Below are 11,766 nucleotides of genomic sequence, written 5' to 3'. Positions count from 1 at the left end.
GAATTGCGATGTATCGATTCTTATGCCATTTAAACGTATAGAAAAGGATCGATTAACAGGGTGTTCGCAGCGAACACTTTAATAATCGATTCTTTACCATAGGTTTAAACGGCATAACAATCGATGTATCGTAATTCACGCCACGCCACTGAAACTCACAATAGTAACGTGTAGTGCTAACGCCTGAGGTGCAAAGCGCTTCGGGGTTGACCGCGAGGCTGTCAGGAGGCGTGTACCGTGCACCCTATAGTAATATAATTATTTGATTGGATAAAAAAGTGAAATATAAGTTAAATGAGATACTTTATATGTTTCACCCAATTTTTAGCGTCACGCTATATCGATAGTATCGAAGACCAAGGTCGAAATATGCGGATCTCCGACTGCGACGTTGCAAATTGCTGCTCATGGGTCATATTTTATTTGACGAAAACTTAACAATGGTTTTTCTCGAAATTTTCCGTGAATTTTCTTCACTGATTCTAATGTATTCATGGACAAGTTAAGGGAGGTTTTTTGTTGATTTCACTCTTAAAAAATGAAAAATGATGGGAGCTTTTCAAACGCTGCGATAGAGATACGCATTTTCAACTTCAGCCATCGATGTTCAACCGAGATGGTTTTTTTCCGGTGCAGTCAAATGACTTAATGAGCTGATTCCAGAAAAGTGTCTTTGTTGGTTGAGTCGATCCGGAGCGAAGCGATCTTGAAACATGTTTCCCCTCCTTCGTGTCCGAAGTCACGTCAGCAAAGTCTCGGAGGTGGACAAAATATCGATGATAGCCAGCCGCTGGCCAGCACCCGAGCTCATTCACCAAGTGAGACCCCAAGTGGACAGTGCCGTATCGCGTTCAACTGCCATTTTCCTATCAATTGTGAAACCCGTCCACCATTGGTTTTGTGTCGATGAGGTGTTTATTGTCTGACGAGCGATACCTACCAACCGTCAGGTCAGTTATTCTCCACCAAAATGTTGAAAAACATGCAATCATACTTAATTTTTGAGAAAACTTGGAAAGAATAGATAAAACTCTGATTGATAGAACTGAGGCAATTGAGGTTTGAGGCGCTGCATGGCTTTCTGTTGATATTGCAGTGAATTTCGCAGATTCGAACATACAAAATTGTAGTAAAATATTTGATTGACTAGGGAGACTTTAACGCCAAGAAAAGAAAATGGATGTTGTTATTTCATTGAAAAGGTTTAAGTTTCTGACGCCCATCCACCAACTTTCTAATAGGTGGGGAAGGGTAAAAATGGTGTAACATGTCTGACGCGATACCTACCCGTCGGATCAGTTATTCTCCACCAAAATCATAAAATATTGCAATTTTACGCAGTTTTTGAGAGAACTTAAACATTATATAGAATTCGGTTCGATAGGGCTGAGGAAATTGAGGTATCCTCGACGAAAATTACTGGAGGCGATTGTAGATGCAACCTGGATTTCGTAGAACCCACCCAAAATCTTTTAATGGTCAAACGTCGCGTCTGATTTTTTCAACTTTTCGTCTATTGGACTCAAAACCGCATTGACTAGATTCACCAAAATGTCAAAGAAGCTAATAAACTGAGAAGATTTTAAAAACGGGGTGTATTTTATTTCCATTTGACCATGTTATCTATGACGTATAAAGATATCGAACTTCACTTTCAAGAAAAATTATTTCGGAAATCCGCCAATTTTTTCAAATTTTTAGGCGATGTATCGCACTCCGTGTGTACAACAGTGAATTTTGCACATTTGAACTTGTAAAATTATAGTGATACATTAACTGCCTATGGAGACCTTAAGGAAAGGAGACAAGTGCTACATCGTTTTCTGTAGATATTGCAATTAATTTCGCAGATTAGAACTTGTGAAACTGTAGTGAGAAAAACTGACTGAGGAGACTTCAGCGCCGGGAAAAGAAAATGGGCGCTGTCTTACTGAAATGGTTTAAATTTCTAGCTCCCGGTCTCCTGCTTTCTAACAGTTATGGAGGGTAAAATGGGTTGCATCAAAATTGCTCTTGGTAAAATTAGTATTTTATGTGCATTTCTCCATGACGACGCCCAGATTCCACATACTTTTTATTTAAGTGTACAATCCTTACAATTCAACTTAAAAAATTCATCCGATCTCAAACTTTTAATGAGCCTTGTGCTGGTACTTAATTATTTCAAATTTTCAAGTATTCCAGACTGAAAGCTCCAGACTTTGATAAATCTTTGCTATTGTAGCAGCTAATCAATTAATTAATCTATTCACAAAGTGAACCTTAAATTATCCGAACTAATGTGGCGGTCGGTCAGTTCGGATAATCGAAGAGCAAATTTTCTTTCAAGAGTTGGTATACATATTCTCTGTAATACGACGAAAAGTTCCTGAAATCTCTAATATAAAACAAAAAATCGTTACATAATCCGCAAAAAAAAAAAAATCAAGCAAATAACCGGGGCGTTTTGAATTGTTTCGCAACCTCGTTTCCACCCGTCAAAGAAACAACCCTTTGTTTTAAATTTGTTTAAAAGATTGGCAGTTCATTTTGATAGAACATGTCGATTATCACACAGTTATACACTTAGCGTTACGATAATTACAAAATGCGGGTCTTTTCTAGGGAGGACAAGAAAATAAAAATTGAATGTACATAATACACACACTCAAAACTGCTTAGCTCATCTTATCAAACCAGCAATACTGCCGTGATAGCGAAGACAGCAGTAAGTGCATATTTCTGCATGAGCCATGATTAGCGCATGCTTTTATGTGTCTCGCGACTCATCCCAGCATCACTTACTGTTCTCTTCGCTATCACGGCAGAATAGGCGATGATATGACAAGACTGACTAATGCATTGCTAATGTTCACTGTTTTGGTCTAGAATCAATCTGTGACGTGTCGCCAAAAAAAAAACTGCTCTAAACCGGCTCTCAGCCGGTGCAAGGCGGCGGCTTTACATTTTTTCTTCCCTCCAATGTCAAGCAGGAGAAGGATTTAATGATATTTCAAAATGGAGGGAATTAGTTTTTAGTAAGGTATTTAATTTGGGTTTAAAAAGGAACATTCAACGTGAAAAATTTATCACCACAATCATACTCACTTTTCACTCATACTTGAAAAATTATTCCGGGAGTCATGAGTGACTTGCAGGACCAAACAGTAATCAGCTATCGATTGAAATTAAGAATCTAGGTTAAGAACGGAAAAAAACTGAACTTGAAAAACTAGGACATTTCAAAGTTGTTACTGTTTTTTTCAGACAGTCAAATTGAAAATGAGACGCAAAGGGGGAGAAACAAGTCGTCGCTTGTTTTTATATTTTTTTTATTCATCGCAAATCTGATAAAGATGATATCCTTATTACTGAAATAATATCTATATAGCTGTAATCAAGTACTTATAGTAATTTCCCTCGGTATTTTGCTTTTTACATAGGGTACATAGAGTCGTAATGTAAGTGGGAGAGCTGGCACCATGTTTTGGTCGACGAGTTCCGAGCCCGGTGTGCGCCGAGCTTCGATACATTTTCGATCCAAAATGGCAATGTAGAATTCGTAGTAATTCCTATCCTCTTTGTTTACATCAGATGGCCGGGCCCCCTTGTATCGAAAAAAATCTATTATAAATCGAGGAAGTGACGCGGCCGGCGGCGGCGTGACATAGGAGTCTCGGAATTCGGGACCTGGAAAATGCTTCTAAAAGTGGCTCTAGCTCTCCCATTTACAGTACGACACCATGTACTCCTGGTTTTTTATCACTTTTAAACTTTTATTCGAAGAAAAAGCTATCCAGAAGGGTTAGAGCTAGCGGGGCTTAAATGCATTTGAGCGTTGCAAAACATTATTTGTACCTGACAACTTATTTCTTTATTCATTAGCAGGCGTAAGTTTCATACTTGACATTTTAAAGAATCTCTATAAAATCACGAAGAGAGTTTCAGGAAACGCTTAAAGAAAACAATTTCTTCCTTGAATGAAAACTAAAAAAAATTATGTGACATTTTCCAACGTAACAATGCAATAAAGCCCTTCCAGCTTGACTCCTTCATGTATCAGATTTTTAAACGATTTAAAATAGATTTGATATGATGATGACGATGATGATGATAAATGATGTTTATCATCATTTTTTTCTCCATGAAAAAGGTGGTGATTGAAGTTTAAAATTTATGGGGATCTGTGTCTACATGTACCTTGATTTCCCCTACACTATGGACCATGGTTTGTTTACTCTGTTGGTAATTAGTCTCAGTCTCACAACAACACTGCCGTGCTAAGGAAAAACGGCGTAAGAACTTTCGAATGCTGCCAAATTTTCCCTAATAAAGAATGTATCGGGGGAGAAAGTTATGCATACCTACTGTTCCTTGAAATTTTCAGATATTTTAAATTGAATTGCAAACAAAAGTATCATAAAGATTGGAAAAATATTCTCAAATTTCAAAGTAAATTCCTATTTTATCAAGATTTTGGCAACGCTGATGGCTCTTACGGCGTTCTCGCTTAGCACGGCAGAACAGCAGTTAACGACGACTCATTTTTCCTTGTTTTTCCCCCTCCTTGTTTAATTTTTCTCTCTTTTTTTGCTTGAAAGTGAAGTTGCGAGACTTACTTCGAAACGTCTCGGTTATATTTATGTGTTTTCCGTTTTTCATGTCATTTCCCCGGCTTAAGTTGTTTTTAATGGAGTACATACATTTGGGATGGCAAAGTTTTTCATTACTTGAAGACGGGAAATTCCAAACCTGGTAAGCGGCATCAGGTGTCGCCAAGATTGTGCATGGTTTTTCGTCCCTCATAGTAAAAGAAACTAAACGCCATCGCTCAATTGACTTTTTATTAAGAATTTTCCTCTAAATTTGTTTGCTGCTTTTCGCTATTAAGGGAAGAAGTGCACAATTTTACTTGGCAAAACTGAATGACGCTTACTGGGTTTTGAATTCCTAGTCTTCGTGTAGGATAGTTTCAATGCTGCGAATATCTGTCGCGGGTGATTATTCAAATCAGGCATTTAATCAAATTTCCGGCCAAAGTATCACAAGCGCCATGCGAAGTTTAAAATTTCCGCCGCCATTTTATTTTTATGCAGAGAAATGGTTCGACGCAGCTGTTCGAAAATTTCACCGAATTTTCTTTGTGCCGCCGATAAAATTCAGTGCAGTTTTCAAACAGATTCAACTAACAGTATTTTCTCTGTAAAAAATAAAATGGCGGCGGACATTTTGAAACATCGCATGGTGGTTGTGATACTTTGCCCACTAGGGGATGAATTGACTATTTGCCTAGGCATTTGACTATTTGCCTCGACATTTTGACAAAATGCCTGATTTTACAATTTGCTTACGGCATATGAATCAAGACTATTGTATCATGACTAAAACGAACTGAAATTTTGGTTCCAGGTTGACGAAGAACTTGTCCACTTCTCTGGGTAGTCGTCGCGGAAACTCGGGTAACCAGCTGGAACTATTCGTGCTCACCCTTATCCACTACGTGCCATAGCCCCCCTCAAATCCCGGAATCGAACGGTTTTCTGAAAGCTGCCATTAAAGAGACCACCGAAGCAGTCCATATTCTTGACCGCAGCGCTACATTGTTTGCCAGCCGATTGCCAGCCAAGAGAACACACTCAAGATGGTTCAAGGAGAGACTAAAATCTGCGGCCGAGTTGAGGTTTCAGTCTGCGATAACACAGCGAAGTAAGTATTTTACGAAACCACCTAAATGATGGATAACTCAGTTGTAACTAAATCAAGTAGAAATGTTTGTGATCGATCTTAGGACTCCCATTTCCTCGCTGCGCGCCGGTCACTAAAGAGATATTTAGGTACTCTAAATGAACAAAAGACGTGGCGGTAATTTGCAGGAAGCTAAAATTCAAGGTGAATTAGCTGCCGCTAAACACGGATATTGGATTCAAATGGCAGTGCAGGAAAGAGCAATTGATTTATCCAGAGATGTGTAACGGCGATGAAGTCATGAGCATGATGATTCAAAATACGTCTTGAACCTATTTTGACATTCTGGAAAATTAAATGCACACCTTAATGTGCAGATTTTTCGTTGATAAATTCATACCGAAAAAAGTCATCGATGACGTAAATTGCCAATTAATTGAAAGGAGCTGTATTTGGGGTACGTAGGAAGGATATAATGACTTAAAAAAAAGAAAAGAAAGGAGAGTATTGATGTTGGGCAGGATAATTTTAATGTTGGCTGATTGCTAAGTTCCGAATATCAAAACACGATCCTCTAACTGTTGCATCTGACCTGACAACGGACTCTATAATGTTCACAAAAGCTAATTTTTTACTTAGCGATTGGCCGTGGAAATTTCCGCAACACCTGCGCTGTCCAATGGAATATTCTAATGAGAAAACATGTCCTCTGCTCCTTTGATTCTTGTCCTTAATGGTGGTCCAGTTATATATTGTTACTGGTCCACTCTGAGGAATGCTTTCTTTTTCGTCTCTCTTGAGAGTCTCTCTAAAAAGTCTGCCGAAAACGTAATTATTCCCAAAATGATTTACTCGATTCTTAATTTTGTAAATTAATGTCCTTCTTCCGTTGGTGATCAAAGAACCTTTGCGCCTACGGGCTTCCTATACACCAGAGGCGTGGCGTGAGTTGCGATAAATCGATTGTTATGCCATTTAAACCTATGGTAAAGAATCGATTATTAAGGTGTTCGCTGCGAACACCCTATTTATCGATTCTTTTCCATAGGTTTAAATGGCATAACAATCGATAAATCGCAAAGCACGCCACGCCACTGCATACACGGCCCCAATTTCGTGATTTTAAAAATAGTTTTTTTCATTGAGAAGTTTACTTGTTATTCATATCATTGCCTTAAGGCTCTGGCTTCTTGTCAGTTTTGAAGTTGCATCGCATTATAAGATAGCATTAGGTGTCCAGAGTCAATTGTTGTGTCCCTTTGTGTTTCTCCTGGAAAACAGCTAAATAAAGTTGATTTTTTACGTTTTTGCTATGATTTAACTTTGAGCGCAAAGTTGGCTGCTTTTTTTATCAAATAAGCTGTCTTTTATGATGCACTCGATGGCATGTTCAAGGGAGGAAAACCCGCCAGCTTTGCGCTCATAAAGAGATCACAGCAAATGATCCTTCGTAAAATTCATAGGTCTAACAATTTAGGGGTAAAACACAGGGAGAGCCAACTTCGGGCATTGAACACTGCCCTTATCACGTGATACAACTTCAATACTACACTAAAAAAAAATTGCTAAAATACGGTGACTAATCACCAAATTAGTAAAATCAACCCGGTGTTCTTAATCTATTTTGATGAGTTGTCACCTTTTTTCACTATTTCATGTGTTGATTTTAGCAGTTTTTTTTTCAGTGTAAGTTTAAATCAATACACTGAGAGGAAAAAATGCCACGAAGAGACTTTTTTTGCGCATTTAAAATGTTTGACCAATTTTTGTTCGGCCTTTTTTGGCCCTATGAGGGCACCTGCACCTGCGGATCGAAACTGATGGACAAATAGGGCAAAGGAAAAATGGAGGGATCCCATCGGTTGAAATGGGTAGTTATTAGACTAAGGGTTAAAGTGATAGACTAACTATAAGGGGTGCTCTCCTGCGGGTTGCCGTTGGTTAGTCTATTGCTTACCTCCTTCGTTCATTGCAACCACCCGCTTCCACCGTTAGGATCGCACCATTTTCTTTTTTTCTCTTTTGTCCGTCGCTTTGTCTATCAGTTTCGATGATCAGCCTCTTTAGCAACTCATTAGATACATGTCGGGTAGGTTTTTCCTCCTCCCTCTCTTCCCTCGCACAGCTCGTTCTGTTCGCCACAGGCTGTTTTTCCGAGGTGCGTCACAAATTCCTCCGCGTGGAAAGTAGGTGATTCGTAGCTGTTTGTCAACTGTGTACTCCTTGTTTCTGTCCAAGCGATACACTCGTCGGATGCTGCGGTTCGATAAACTTCCCCGAAAGCTGGCCACCGGCCAATAATCAGCTTCTCAACTGGTTTCGCTCATTATGAAAGTAAGGAACAACTGGACGTACTTCTGCCAAACGGAACTACGTGCATTATGACGTGAGCCCTGTTACGCATATACTCTGATGGGTCTCAGGGCTCACGTCTCAATGCACTTAGTTCCGTTTGGCAGAAATACGTCCGACTGGCAAGACTCGTGACCAGTTCTCTGAATTCTGCCAACAGCACTCAAGGACGCAACCGAGCCTGCGCGCCATGTTCCTCGACAATGTATTCGCGCCAGGAACGAAAATAATAATAATATATCGAGCGAGTGGACATCGCGGTTCCACGGTATATTCGCGCCCATTCCGGCAATGAGCCCGTGCGTTATTTGAATTTTTCAAAGTAAATTTCTTCTAGTCGACGGGAGTGCCTCAACTTTGAGTCCGATTCCCCCGATGCGCGGTTAAAATTATTACCTTCTTGCCAAGCGTGATGAAGCTGCTGCGATTTTTGAGACGCAATTGATCGATTCTCGAAGACGTGACGGTAAAAATAAGATTAAAATAAACGCATGCACCGTGAAATTAATATGCTGTTTTAGAATATATGATGTCAAAATCAAGTCTGCGGTGATCCTTGGAAGCTGGATTGGTTGCTCCCGTGAGTTTGCAATCCCAAGACTTGGAGCGCTACACGTAATTTAGGAATGGCCGCCCATGGCCCCTAGCTGGAATGTTGGTCTTTGCAGTTATCTCCGCTGCCCGTTCATACTTTTCTGCTTTTCTCTCTTTTCTCCCTCTCCCGAACGAATCGGTTTTGAAACAGGGATATGGTCAATCGGTCAATCTTACCAGGAAAATGTTGAGTTTAAGAGCTTTCCCCAGAATGATTATTTGAATGGGAGCACGATTTCCAAATTTCCCAGAGGGTGGAACCTTCCAAATGGACTGCATTTTGCAATTTGGAACTATAAATTCTGGTCCTGTTTAAAAACAACGTATGTACCATTGGTTTCCCTATGCACATAAGTGTTTTTTTTTCAGATGAGCCAGAATTTATAGTTCCAAATTGCAAAATGCAGTCCAAATAACCTTCCCATCACCACGGAAGGACTGAGAGAAGGCCCCGCCCCCTTCTCAGGTTTTCTCTGGATCGGCCACTGGTATGAACACTTTACAATTAACCAAACGATAGACGTAGAGGAGATAATGTACTTCTTAGATTATAAAATAGAACAACTGGTCACGACTAGAGACAACTTACAATATAACTTAGACAACGATGGACAACTTTGTAACTTACATACTGATCGGTAGTTCATATTTCACCTGTAGCAACGCTGTTACAATATTGCAAGGAATAGCACCATTCCCTACAGTGTTATCGTCGAAATTTTACGGCTATTCGCATAGTAAGAATCGTATTCTTCTTGCGATATCTCACAAAAACCTGTTTACAGTATTTAAACAAAGGGTGTGATCGATGCAAAAGAAGTTCATTCGGTGATGTAAAATGCGAAAAAACTTCCGCCAACTTAATTTTTGTACTTAGTTTCAATGTTAAAATGAAGACAACCGTATTTGTCGGACTCTAAAAAATAATGAACTTATTTAGCATGGCTTCTAACCCGCATGGGCCTTGGATAGGCCTTACTTGGCGTGGACTCTGGATTACTTTGGGAAGGACAAAAAGCAATAAATAACATAGGGAAGACGTCTGTATTAAAAAAGGGTGTATATTTTTGAGCTGAATGGGAAGAAGAACACATTCTAAACGTCGCAGTGCATCACAAAGGAGCGACAAGTGATTAAGTTGCATCAAAATATCTACAATATGTGTAATTGAGGGAAAATACCTCTAAAAAAATAGAATTACATTTTTGAGCATGTTCAAGAGGAAAAACTATCACGTTCACCGCTCCAAAATTGACCCAAAGGTTGCCTCCGAAGGAAGATGAAAGGTATAATGACGGAATGGAAGGAAAGGCAAATTCCAAGTGTGAGGCCTGAAAAATGACGAGCAAGCGTTAGACATAGCCTTCCATCTAAGAAGATCAAAAAATAATGAAAATTTCTTATATCATTTAGGATGTAATAATATTTAGGTCTCCTTCGGGATTAGCCCCAACAATAACCTTAAAATCATAGAGTACATAGAGTCGTAATGTAAATGGGAGAGCTGGCGCCATGTTTTGCTCGACGAGTTCCGAGCCCGGTGTGCGCCGAGTTTGGGTCACTTTTTCGATACATGTTCGATCCAAACTGGCAGTGTGGAATACGCGATGATTCCTATCTTCTTTGTTTACATTGGATGGCCGGGTACCCGTGTATCGCAAACAATCGATTCTGTATCGAAAAAGTGACCCGGCATCACACAGGAGTCTCGGAATTCGGGACCTGGAAAATGCTTAAAAGTGCGGCGCCAGCTCACCCACTTACATTACAACTCTATGTACTCTATGCTTAAAATAGGTAATTAAGCATGGCAAATACCACGCAAAACACCGGATAACTTAGTAGGGTACATTTACCTTGCATGATACGAGTCTTAATTGAGGAGTTTGAAGGACTAGGCGCATAAGAGCAGTTTTTGGAATTTCGAGGAATCTTTTATTGCTTGAAGTTTTGAAATTACATGGATCCTTATGGCGGAAAAAAAGTTCAAACTTACTTTTTGATGCTTAAAAATTAGAATTTGGGGGCGAATTTTTCACAAATTATGCATTAAGACTGGTCTTACTAGAAATAAATAATATCTCAATTTTTTTTAAAAAACCGCACTTATGCGCCTTGTCCTCAAAGCCCATGAATTATTATTTTGCAAGACATTATTAATTATTACAAGAGATACGTTTACAAATAATTGATACAAGCCTTAGGTCATTTTGACTGGATACCATTTATCATGACAAGCATAGTAGACCGAATTTATTTCAATGCATCACAACCGTGCTACACTCCCGTTATTTTCTTAAATACCATCACTTTGAACTTACACACCTATCGTCACGCATTACAAAATAATCCTAAATAGAGGCAGATATTGTGTCGCTCAGTGCGCACGCAGACCTCCTTGCTCATTTTCGTGCTTGTTTCAATCAATGATTTAATTTATTTTTCTCTCTTTTTTTCAGGAAAGCCGGATTCGACGCTATCCAACAGCGGAAGAAGGAAGAGGAGAGAAAAAAAGAGATGGAGAAGAGAAAAGCCAACCCTTGGGGGCCTTTCAAGAGCAAGGATCATTTTACCAGTTTGCATCATTGCTGAAGAATTACAAGTTAACAAAAATATTCCATGCAACTTTATTTAAAACAAATTCATATTTCAAACAATCTCATCAATTTTCACCAAAAGTTTTATTGATTCTCTGCAGATTATTGGATTAACAATCTAACATGTTAGCTTTCTTGGTGCGGTAATAATGATATGTTCAACTCTAACTGACAGCTCTCCTCATAAATTATTATTAAAATTAATTGCAATAATCTTGGTTTTTTTTATTAACAGTGAAACTGGAACGCATACTTCCCATATTTTCATGTGCCTTTGTGATAAAATCATGATCGTGCAGTTCTTTTTGGGATAACCCTACCCCATCATTCCCGTATCATTTTCCTTCACTTATTCGCTTGTGGAAGCTGAACGCTTCACTTTCAACATTTTTTTTAGAAGTTTCCAAAAAGTCCTCATTATTGTAAAAGTTAAATTAAAATATTCTACGTCAAAATACTAGCCACTAATTCATTTTATTATAAAAAAATAGTGATAAAAAAAAGTCTCAGCAATATGGTAATTGAATATCCCCTTTCAGGACTGAAGAGCTTAATTGTG

The 11,766-nt window shown here is 39.0% G+C and overlaps 1 protein-coding gene across 1 annotated transcript in view; it reads right to left on the bottom strand.

Moving 5' to 3' along the window:
• Positions 1-6,697: 6,697 nt before the first annotated feature.
• Ir93a (Ionotropic receptor 93a) overlaps positions 6,698-11,766 on the bottom strand; it is a 45,297-nt gene continuing 40,228 nt past the window's right edge. The window contains exon 21 of the mRNA XM_019060545.2: positions 6,698-9,941. The gene's annotated coding sequence lies outside the window, so the exon portion shown is untranslated. The remainder of the gene's footprint in view (positions 9,942-11,766) is intronic.

Source organism: Bemisia tabaci, chromosome 6 (assembly GCF_918797505.1).
Source record: "Bemisia tabaci chromosome 6, PGI_BMITA_v3".
Lineage (NCBI taxonomy): Eukaryota > Metazoa > Arthropoda > Insecta > Hemiptera > Aleyrodidae > Bemisia > Bemisia tabaci.
The sequence above is the reverse complement of the archived record's forward strand: the minus strand, read 5'-3'. Positions and strand labels throughout refer to the sequence as shown.